The sequence below is a fragment of the Corythoichthys intestinalis genome, chromosome 2, assembly GCF_030265065.1.
Source record: "Corythoichthys intestinalis isolate RoL2023-P3 chromosome 2, ASM3026506v1, whole genome shotgun sequence".
Taxonomy (NCBI): Eukaryota; Metazoa; Chordata; class Actinopteri; order Syngnathiformes; family Syngnathidae; genus Corythoichthys; species Corythoichthys intestinalis.
The window spans coordinates 72,168,604-72,181,430 of NC_080396.1; the positions used below are offsets into that span (position 1 = coordinate 72,168,604).

At 38.6% G+C, this 12,827-nt stretch overlaps 1 protein-coding gene across 9 annotated transcripts in view; it reads right to left on the reverse strand.

The window, feature by feature from the left end:
* Positions 1-12,827, reverse strand: part of LOC130930836 (muscleblind-like protein 2a) — a 102,167-nt gene that overhangs the window by 59,151 nt on the left and 30,189 nt on the right. The gene's annotated exons all lie outside the window — the stretch shown is intronic.

Below are 12,827 nucleotides of genomic sequence, written 5' to 3' on the forward strand. Positions count from 1 at the left end.
AAACAAAAAAAAAAACAAGGCAATGATGGAACTAGCAAGGAAGTTATATACAAGCTGTCAAATGGCAGTAAGTCAATATCTCAGCAAGACGCCTCGGATCGGTTTAAAGACACTGCTGATTAGATGGAATTGGATACAGGTACGATGTTGGGAACTCATCCCACAGCTCTGTAACAAAACAATCTGCCCAGCAGCAGAATGTGACAAAATTATGTCAGTCGTCATGCTAGCTTTGCTTGTTAGCTCGCACAGCTATTCTCCCAGTCCAGCCCAACTGCGTCATCACCTCCAACAAATGGCTAACTTACATAGCAAACGTCCACTAGCTTAAATGCTATAAAATGGAAACGTTTTCTTTTTTACAGTGTTTTTAACAAATGGTTCAAACACACACTCCCACAAAAAACGGCTAAATATATCGATAAAATTAAGAATGCTTTGAAAAAATAACAAAAACTTAGCTTATGTTGGAGTTAACAGGGAGCAGCTGGATTCAGCCATGTGAAATGAGTTATGTCATTGCCACATAAAACTCAATGCAAACACTTTCAAAACAAACGATTACAACGCCACTTTAAACGGAAATTCGAAGCAGCAAAATTTAATTCGAATCTTTTCTAATCGAATTACTCAAGTTAATCAATTAATCGTTGCAGCACTATGTGGCAATAATATATGTGTTTCTAATAATATACAGTATTTTAGTACAACAGAACAATTGTAGCTTATTAGAGCCTACAAGTCCGAGGATCCCTTTAAGTCAATAGGAAGTGACCATAATGGCCTCAAAATGGATAGAAAGTGACTTGTAAATGCTACCAAATCAACAGGAAGTAACCTAGAAGTGCCCCAAGATAAACAAAAAATGACATGGAAATGCCCAGAAAAAATCTATTGGTGGCAACTATTTTTACCCAAAAAATAAGTCAACACGAAGTGACCTGGAAATGCCGCTATATAAACAGAAAGTGACCCGAAATCAACAGTCACCCAGAATGAAGTCAAAATTGACAAGAAGTGACCTTTTAATAGCCCAAGATCTAAAAAAATGAAAAATAAAAAATCTATGGGCGGTAATGGTAACGACCCACAATAACAGGAAAGTTACCCACATATGCCCCAGAATCTTCCCCCAAAAATCTCTATTGGTGAAAACTGTTTTTTTTTTTTTTGCACAAAAAACAACAACAAAAATCAACAGGAGGTGACCCGCAAATGCCCCAAAATCAAAAGGAAGTCATGCAGTATTAACAGGAATTGAAGCTCCAAAATTAACAAACGGTTACATTACATCACCAGGAAGTGAATCAAAATTGCTTCAAAACCAACAGGAAGTGGTTGGAAACACACGAAAACCTAGCGAAAAGGATCCGGAATGTACAAAAAGTGACACAAAATGCCCCCCAGATAAACAGTAAGTGACCCGGAAATGCTCTAAAATCAACATGATTCAAAATATAGAGGAATTCACTCTGGAATGCACCAAAATTAACAGGAAGTGACCCAGAAATGCCCCAGAATCAATAGGAAGTCACCGATATCAACAGGAAGAGATCTAGAATGGCCTCAAAATTGACAGAAAGTGACCCGGTATTAACAGGTAGTGACACAGAATGGCCTCAAAATTGAAATGAATAACCCAAAATAAACAGAAAGTGACCCATAAATGCTCCCAAATCTCCCCACCAAAATTTGGTAGAAACTGCTTTTTTTCCCCAAAAAATCAACACAAAGTGACCTGGAAATGCCAAAAATTGACAGGAAGTCACTGTATATCAAGAGGAAGTGATCTAGAAGAGCCTATAAACAGAAAGTGACCCAAAATGAACAGAATGTGACCCATAAATCCCCACCTCTCTCCAAATTTTATCCGTGGCAACTGTTTTTGACACGCACCCACAAAAGATTAACAGGAAGTGACTCGGAAATGCCCAAAATCATTTAAAAGTGACCCATAAATCCCCATAAACCAAGGGAATAGAACTCAAATCAACAGGAAGTGACCCAAAATAAACATACAGTGTCCTGGAAAGGCCAAAAATCTATAGGAAGTGACCCAGATCTGCTAAAAAACAAAAGGAAGTGACCCGAAATGCCCCAAAATCAACAGGAAGTGATCCGAAATGAACCTACGGTGTCCTGGAACTGCCAAAAATCAATAGGAAGTGACCCAGAATTGCTCAAAAACAAAAGGAAGTGACCTAATATGCCCCAAAATCAACAGGAAGTGACCCAAAACAAACATATGGTGTCCTGGAACTGCCAAAAATCAACAAGGAGTGACCAGAAACCAACAGAAGGTGCCTTGCAATGGCCATCAATAGCAGTGAAGCAGAAAGTGACCCAAAATGAACAGAATGTGACACCCCCCACTCCAAATTTTATTGGTGGAAACTGTTTTTAACACACACACAAAGAAGAAAAAAAAATAACAGGAAGTGACCCGGAAATGCCGAAATATCATCAGGAAGTCCCCAATATCAATCAACAGGAAGTGATCTAGAGTAGCTCAAAATTGAAAGGATGTGACTCAAAATGGACAGAAAGTGACCCAGAAACCCCCCAAAATTGACAGGGAGTCGACCTATATCAACAGGAAGTGATCGAGAGTGGCCTAAAAATGTACAGGAAGTGACCCAAAATGAACAGGAAATCAGTCAAAATATTGTGGAATTCACCCATCATTACCCCAATATCAACAGGAAGTGACCCAGAATTGCACCAAAAATCATTGAGACATTATTCCACATCATTAATTGCACTTGAAGATAAAACCACAGAAGGGCAGAGAATGAAAAGTTGTATTTGATCCATGGCAAAATGGCTTTTGGCATACGGCATTTTTTTTTTGTGCATATGCCAAAATGACTTTTGGCACATGGCTGTTTATTTGGCAAATGACAAAATGGCTTTTGGCATATGGCAGGATTTTTTGGGGCATATGACAGTTTTTTTTTTTTTTTTTGCATGTTGCAAAATGGCTTTTAGCACATGGCAGTTTTATGCAGGCCATGCACGTCCATGCCATTGACACCCATGCACGTCCAAATTTCCCATTAATTTTCAATGGCAGAAAAACATGTGGTTGTGATTTTTGACCATGCACTTACCATTACAGCCCATTGACATTCAACTGGCGCCAATGTAAGTCGATGCCATCGAAAGCCATGCATGTCGATTCTATTGATGCCAATGTACTTGGATTCCATTGACAGTCATGTACGTCCATGCCATAGACGGCCATGTACATCCCATGCCATTGACAGCCATACCAAATGCCATTTTGCCATATACCAAATAAATGGCAAATGCCAAAAGCCATTTTGCCATATGTAAAAAAAAAACTTCCATATACCAAAAGCTATTTTGCCATATGCCAAAAAAATGCCTTATGCCAAACGCCATTTTGCCATATGTCAAAAAACTGCCATATGCCAAAAACTATTTTGCCATATGCCAAATACCACTTTTCGTTCTCGCTGTCTCTCTAAAACCAACCTCTGCAGAAATTGCATTATCTAGTTCAACCACATTTTCACATAAGATGTAAAGCTGAGGCACTTTAGCTCACAACAACCTGTTAAGAGTTCTATTAAAAAAATAAAAAAAAAAAGGTTTAGAACCTATTTTGGTAGCAAGCCCCAAAAGATTGCTTTTGTTGCCTCATTAGTTGGAGCCAATTAGGAGGCAATCTGTCTCATTACAAGTGACGGCTCCTGGGGGACCGTTGTCTGTCTGTCCAATTGTTTGTAACTACCTAATAACGTGTGGTGGGAATCCCATCTTTTTGTACATTTCTCATTTTGTTTAATATCAATTGGAGACACAAAACATGTCTTTGGGGAGCTGTCAAAACATGAATTCTCTTGTTAAATATGCAGACAGGATATAAGTCTGCACATTTTTCTGACTTTTCGTGGCTAAACTTGTTTTTTCAGTTTTTTAGCACCAAACACTAGTCACAACAGTGGGACAAGGAAATGAGATGAGGCCAACCCGAGTCTTCGACGATGATGAAAGCGAGCATTAATAATCAATCAAAGCAGCACTAAAGGTCACGCAGTAAAGTGAGGCTGCTGCCCAGCTCCCAACAGATCTACTTCTGTCTGAACAAGACATGGATTTTTTTTAAACATGTATTTATTTTTAGCAGATTGGATTAATGCAATGGCGTATTTTAAAGTTGAAACAAAAAATCTATCAGGATGCTAAAGCTATTCCATAATGTTGCTACGAGAGTTCCCACATATACATTTTCATATATATATTTTTTGTTTTGTTTCCAGTTTTTCAGCATGTCGCACAGCCCACTACTTGTCCAATTTACATGATTTACCTTAAAAATAAAATTTAAAAAAATATAAATTCAAGGCACACAGAATGTATAAGCCAGTTTTTGCCAAAATTTGACATTAACTTCCACATATAGCACATTTTCAATACCCCCATTCATTTCCAATGGCAAATTCAACTCCCACTAAAAGTTTCCATTCACACCTGTTGATTTTCATCTAGGATCTGCCTAAAATTTCCATCTGGTGTTCATTATTTTTGACCAAAAAAATGCACAGGAAAATGTAAAGTAAGTGACATGCGAATGCCCAAAAATCCACAGAACGTGAATCAGAAACGCCCTAAAATAAATAAAAAGTAACGGAAATCAACAGGAAGTGACCCATAAATGCTCTAAAAGCCTTGGCAATTGAGCAAAGAAAAGTAAGTTACCCAGAAATGCCCTAAAATCAAGAGGAAATGATCCAAAATGTACAGGTAGTGACCCCAGAAAGTCCATAAAATGACAGGAAGTGACACAAAATCAACAGAAAGTGACAAAAGAACAAGAAATGACCAGGAAATGCCCTAAAATCAACAGGATGTCCAAACTGCACAGGAAATGAAAGCGAAATACCCCAATACTTTAGAAAGTGACCCAAAATCGATAGAAAGTGACCCGAAATCAACAAGAAGTGACCCATAAATGCTCCAAAATCCTTAGCAATTGACCAAAGAATAGGAAGTTATCCGGAAATGCCCTGAAATCAATAGGAAATGATCCAGAATGTATTGGTAGTGACCCCAGAATTCTCATAAAATGACATGAAGTGACACAAAATCAACAAAGTGATTTTCATCCAGGCTCTGCAAAAAATCTCCATTGGATGTCCATTATTTTTGACCTAGAAATGAACAGTTGTGTAATTGTTTGGATGATATGCAGACGCTAGCTAATGCATGCTAACTGTTTGTGAGTGTCTTCACTGTATTAGCAGCTAATTATCATTGTGGATTTACCTTGATGCGAATATGTCTGTTACTGAGGACGAAATTGATTAATTTCTATTCTTAGTTTCACTTTTCAAGGGATGACGTAATGATCAACGGCGGAATAAAGTCAGCAAATCATACCGACATCTAGCATTGCCATTTGGGAGTTTAGCTCGCTGTATAGCCAGGACTGAACTATAACATCTTGGCGAGGACAGTACAGGAAGTTACCTGAAAATGCCCTAAAATCAATAGGAAATGATCCAAAATGTACAGGGAGCGACCCACATGCCCATAATAATAATAATAATAATGACAAAAAAAAAACATATATATATATGTACATACAGTGGGGAGAACAAGTATTTGATACACTGCCTAAGTGTATCAAATACTTGTTCTCCCCACTGTATATACATACATACATACATACATACATACATACATACATACATACATACATATATATATATATATATATATATATATATATATATATATATATATATATATATATATATATATATATTTATATATATATATATATATATATACACACACACATATACAGTGCCTTGCAAAAGTATCCGGCCCCCTTGAATCTTGCAACCAGATATGAAATTTAATTTTTTTGTCAAGAATCAACAACAAGTGGGACACAGTCGTGAAGTGGAAAAACATTTATTGGACAATTTAAACTTTTTTAACAAATAAAAAACTGAAAAGTGGGGCGTGCGATATTATTCGGCCCCTTTACTTTCAGTGCAGCAAACTCACTCCAGAAGTTCAGTGAGGATCTCTGAATGATCCAATGTTGTCCTAAATGACTGATGATGATAAATAGAATCCACTTGTGTGTAATCAAGTCTCCGTATAAATGCATCTGCTCTGTGATAGTCTCAGGGTTCTGTTTAAAGTGCAGAGAGCATTATGAAAACCAAGGAACACACCAGGCAGGTCCGAGATACTCTTGTGGAGAAGTTTAAAGCCGGATTTGGATACAAAAAGATTTCCCAAGCATTAAACATCTCAAGGAGCACTGTGCAAGCCATCATATTGAAATGGAAGGAGCATCAGACCACTGCAAATCTACCAAGACCCGGCCGTCCTTCCAAACTTTCTTCTCAAACAAGGAGAAAACTGATCAGAGATGCAGCCAAGAGGTCCATGATCACTCTGGATGAACTGCAGAGATCTACAGCTGAGGTGGGAGAGTCTGTCCATAGGTCAACAATCAGTCGCACACTGCACAAATCTGGCCTTTATGGAAGAGTGGCAAGAAGAAAGACATTTCTCAAAGATATCCATAAAAAGTCTCGTTTAAAGTTTGCCACAAGCCACCTGGGAGACACACCAAACATGTGGAAGAAGGTGCTCTGGTCAGATGAAACCAAAATGGAACTTTTTGGCCACAATGCAAAACGTTATGTTTGGCGTAAAAGCAACACAGCTCATCACCCTGAACACACCATCTCCACAGTCAAACATGGTGGTGGCAGCATCATGGTTTGGGCCTGCTTTTCTTCAGCAGGGACAGGGAAGATGGTTAAAATTGACGGGAAGATGGATGCAGCCAAATACAGGAACATTCTGGAAGAAAACCTGTTGGTATCTGCACAAGACCTGAGACTGGGACGGAGATTTATCTTCCAACAGGACAATGATCCAAAACATATAGCCAAATCTACAATGGAATGGTTCAAAAATAAACGTATCCAGGTGTTAGAATGGCCAAGTCAAAGTCCAGACCTGACTCCAATCGAGAATCTGTGGAAAGAGCTGAAGACTGCTGTTCACAAACACTCTCCATCCAACCTCACTGAGCTCGAGCTGTTTTGCAAGGAAGAATGGGCAAGAATGTCAGTCTCTCGATGTGCAAAACTGATAGAAACATACCCCAAGCGACTTGCAGCTGTAATTGGAGCAAAAGGTGGCGCTACAAAGTATTAACGCAAGGGGGCCGAATAATATTGCACGCCCCACTTTTCAGTTTTTTATCCGTTAAAAAAGTTTAAATTATCCAATAAATTTTGTTCCACTTCACGATTGTGTCCCACTTGTTGTTGATTCTTGACAAAAATTTAAAATTTTATATCTTTATGTTTGAAGCCTGAAATGTGGCGAAAGGTTGCAAGGTTCAAGGGGGCCGAATACTTTTGCAAGGCACTGTATATATATATATACACACACATGTATACATACATATATACATATATATATGTACATATATATACATACATAGAGAGAGAGATAGAGAGAGAGAGAGATAATACAATGCAGACCCATGGAAATGTAGTCCAGTCTATACACATACACACAGTAGGCTTATAAATTACTATCATGATAATTGCCCTTGACAAATTGTTATTCACATTCAATTGATATTCTCATTCAATGTTCTAGCTTGCACACAAACAATAACCGAAATAAACTGACAAACTATTCAACCGGCATGTTTCCAAACTTAGCAGTTCAAAACTACGCTTCCCATAATGCCTAGCGTGGTTTAGCTTACTGATAGCTAGCTGAGGCAAAAATCTAACTTTGCTATAAAAGTTTACAATCATTGGCAGCGCAACGATGCGACACCAAACGGGATTTTACAGTCAAAGCTCCGACAGAAGTCAACAGTTTCCATTATATACGTATTTATCGTAAAAAACTTAACAACTGGGCAGGCGTTGTGGCCAAATTGTCAACCCAGTAGATGGCGGTAATGCCTAATGATAGGGGTAAACTGCCAACAAAAACAAGAGGAACTACTTCTTCCCTCCCTACTACTAGGAGCCATGTCATCGCAGGCAGGCGCTGCCACCCAGCGGCCGGAGGGATTCTCTTCAAATTGGTCCCATGAAAAATCATAAAAACCGGACATTTTTAAGAATTTATAAAACCCTCCCGGACGATGAGGATACTACGTGAAAGTAGGACTTGTCCGGGCAAAAGAGGACGTTTGGTCACCCTACATAAAATGATAGGAAGTGACACAAAATCAACTGAAAGTGACCAAAGAACAAGAAACGACTAGGGCATGCCCTACAATCAACAGGAAATGGTCCAAACTCTACAGGAAATGAAACTGAAGGCCCCAATTTTTTTTTTAAGTGACCCAAAATCAACAAGAAGTGACCCATAAATGCTCTAAAATCCTGAGCACTTGACCAAAGCACAGGAAGGTACCCGTAAATACTCTAAAATCAATGGGAAGTGATCGAAAATGTACAGGGAAGGACCCCAGAATGTCCATAAAATCACAGGAAGTGAACCGAAATCAACAGAAATTAACCAAAGAACAGGACTGACCAAGAAATGCCCTAAAATCAACAGGGAATGGCCCAAACTACACAGGAAATGAAACCGAAATCCTCTGCAACGTTACTGCATTAACGTTACTGTACCTTGCTAACGTAACGTTAGCCCTGCTGAGGGATTAGTTTCTATTAATTATGACTACTGTCGATTAGGCATGTGCCGGTAGGAGATTTTGACGGTATGATAACCTTAAGCAAAAGTACCTCGGATTCACACTATCACGGTAATGCAATTATAGCTCTAAAATACCTTATTTTGAGATGTATGGGTTAAGAAAAACATATTTGCAAATTGGCAGAGGTTTACAATGGCAGAAGACTTTAAAAAATTAAGGCTGAAGGTAGAGAGGAAACTAGTTAGCCGTCTTGGCATGCTAACTAGCCATGTTGTCTGCCTCGTTAAAAAGCTTATGTTATAGTATTTATTTTACCATCGCTAGACACACTAAAGCAGTTTGAGTGAACTCTCGTAGCTGGTGGGAAACGTTCATGACATCGTTTACTTACCTTAAATTTTGTGTAAAGTGACGGATGATGATCACGTAAATGTGAAATCATGTTGGAGGTGTTGCCTGCACGTCGGCTGACCTTCCTCCTCTAAGCCGCAACCCGTCTGTTTCTTTTCGGGAGCCGAAGTACTCCCATACTAGCAACTTTTGTCTATTTTTGGGTAGGGGAAAGCACAGGTGTGGTGTCACTGACAGACACAAGACAGTGCTACAACTGGAAGGGGATGAGTGAGCACTGCCGCTCCAAGCCACGGATTTCTTGCTATATTTTTGGGAACCCAAATATAGCTAATACCGTAACTACGGTATGACGGAAAATTTTAGTGGTTTTGAAACTGTGACGTTTTCATACTATGGCATCCCTTGAAACTAGTAACCGGCACATGCCTACTGTCTATGCGTGGCTAACGTGTCTTACATATAGGTTTTATTTAATCTGTAAACACAGCGCTGTAGGGTGATCTAGGTATAAAATAAAAACATAATAAAGCTAACTGTCAATTTAACTCAGTAGTCATCGTTGGATGAAACACCAAGTAGCACTGGTGCCTAATATGCTCCAATAGAGTAGGTATCATACTTTTATTTTGATCACTCCAAAAACTCAAAATCTTATCAGGACTAAAAATGTAGACCAACTTAAAACTTAACTAAATCTTAAAAATAGCTTGACACACATGGAAATTCAATTGAAGCACGTGGGAGAAAAACTTAACTTTTAAGTGATGTGTGTTATCAAGCGTAATGACATTTTTAGGTAAGAAATAAGATTTAAAATTTTTTTTTTTGTCTGAGATGCTATTGTTGGCTGTTTCCAACAATGCACATCTAAAATAAAAACATTGATTTTCTAAAATGGTGTAATATTAGGTGAATTGTCTCGTTTTCTCATGTATATTTATAATTGCTCTTTACCGGAAAAAAAAAAAAGTTTTATCCGATTACGAGATTAATGGATGGAATTTTCAGTAGAATACTCGATTACTAAAATATTCGATAGGTGCAGCCCTAGATGTAAGCACATTAATTACCTTGTGTTAATTTGTGCAATATAAGTAAATTTGCCTAAGCGACAACACTGCGGATATTTTTTTGTTTCCTTGAATAGCTCCTTTGACTCTTTTGCCGCCATTGACGGTGGTAGACGGTCAACTGATCATGTTTTCCGCGCAAATAAGTGCTTTGTCAGTACTGTGGGTTGAAGAGTGATGGAAAAAGAGAATGACTCACATGCGGTGGGCGGACTGAGACCAGGTGAGGCACTGGTACAGCAGATGGGCAGATTTCATTTGAGCAGCTACGGAGGCGAGCTACAGCATAGGCCTTCTAATCAAAACAAGAATGCTGATAGACTTTGCTGAAGCTGATGACTGCACTAATGTCATTTTACATGTACTAAACCAATTTGGCACTGAAATCGGACGTTTTTTTTCTTAGCCATTTGATAATTATTCCAGCCAAAACGATGTATCACGCCCATAGTTTTCAGAAATTCTGGTTGTGACATCACAACCAGAGTTGATGATCATGTTTAGTTTTGTCGTGCACATGTTGCAGAATGCTATAATAACATAGCACGCCCGTCACTACCCGATCCTGACGGGCTACCGGATCGGACGCTACTGTGCATGCGCGAACCAAAGTCAATTCCTCTCTAGCGTTGACGGCAGATATACAGTAGATATGTATGTGATAGATTAAATAGGAAAAAGACATATTTTTTCTTCTTTTTGGCTGATATTTATTTTCTTTTTAATTTCTTGAAAAATTAAATTATGCCTAGATCGTAAGGGTGGAGGCATGGGTGCTGCACATTCTTGTACAGTAGGTGGCGAAATGCTCCTGATAGTTGCTTGCAATCCGCCATTAATAAAAAATAGAAGAATTTCAACGTGCCGCGTTGCCCTGAAGGTGATTTATGTGGTAAATTCAGAAATATAAAAACATGCCAGACCATTCCAAGAATAATTTATATGACTGAATCTCTCGCATTTAAAAGCATAAAGCCAACGAAGGAAATGACGTAGCACAGTCACTTGAACAGCTTGTCGCAATTAGGTAGCTGCACTGCGCATGTGTGTTAAAATTACTCACTCTAAAAATTTAGTGTTTCTTTATTGGTGGTCATTATTTTCCAACAACAACAAAAAAAAAGCTTTCGTTAATTGGTACAAAATTAACAAGAAGTGCCCCAAAATGTAGAGGTAATGACCTGGTAACTCCCTAAAATCAACAAAAAGAGACCTAAAATCAACAGGAAGTGAACCATAAAAGCCCCAAAATCAACAGGAAGTGACCCAAAAAAGTTCCAAACTCTAGAGGAATGGACCAATGAACTGGAAGTGATCCAGAAATGATCCAAAATCAGTAGGTGAACAATGAATAGGAGGCGACCCCAAAATGCCCTATAATTATGAGCAATTGAACTAAAATCAACAGGAAGTGACCCATAAATGCTCCAAAATCTACAGGAATGGCCCAATGAACAAGAAGTGACCTGGAAATTCCCCTCAAATCAATAGGAAATGATCCAAAATGTACAGGTAGTGACCCCGGAACGCCCCAAAATCATTAGCAAGTGACGCGAAATCAACAGGAAGTGCCCAATTAATACTCCAAAATCTGTAGGAATCAACTAATGAACTGCAAGTGACCTGAAAATGCCCTAAAATCAATAGCAAATGATCCAAATATACAGGTAATGTAATTTTCACACGATGAGGCACACCTGACTATACGCCGCCACCCACCAAATGTGACATGAAAACAGCATTTGTTCATAGATAAACCGCACTGGACTATAAGCTGCAGCTTTCCTCACTGTATTATGGGATATTTACACCAAAACATATTAACCAGCCACACTTTATTTGACAGAAGCATCATACGAAATCCTAAGACCAAATGAAACACCATGAAGCTTTGAATCAATTGGCTACAAAGCTTCATTGGTTCAAGAAGCTTCATTCGGCCATCACTGCTCCGTTGGGGGAGACAGTCAAACTCTGCTGCCACCTACTGTCAACACTGCTGTTGTCCAACATGCCTCCTAGCAAGCATTGCAGCGCTACAGATGTAAATAACAATCAAAATTCATGTTATGTGCTAATTATTTATTCAGTTACTGTTCCAGTTTTTTCATTAATTGCTCGTTATGGTATATGGTAACACTCACTGAAAGTGGCGCCATAAGACTGTCCTTAGACAATCATAATTATGACATAACACTGTACGAGCATTAATGAATGCTTACAAGAGATGTCATTTAGTGTTATCCGGCAAATTAGCTCACTTTTGGATGGATGTAAAAGATCCAAGCTGGACATAAACTAAGTGAGTAACATAATTTGCCAGATGACACCTAATGTCAGAAGCATTCAGTAATGCCCATGGTAGTGTCATGTCATAATTATGGCAGTCTTGTGGCAGTCTTATGACACCGCTGTCAAATAAAGTGTTACCAAATACCATAACTAGCAATACATGAAACAACTGGAACAGTAACTGAATAACTAATTAGCACAGAACATGAAATTTGATTGTTATTTACATATGTAGCACTGCAATGCATGTTAGGAGGCATGTGTTACCTATTAACCCAAATAAATCAACAAATAAGCCGCACTGGACTGTAAGCTGCAGGATTCAAAATGAAGGAAAAAAGTAATGGCTTATGGTCCGAAAATTACGGTAGCTATCCGGAATGCCCCAAAATAATTAGTGAGTGACCTGAAATCAACAG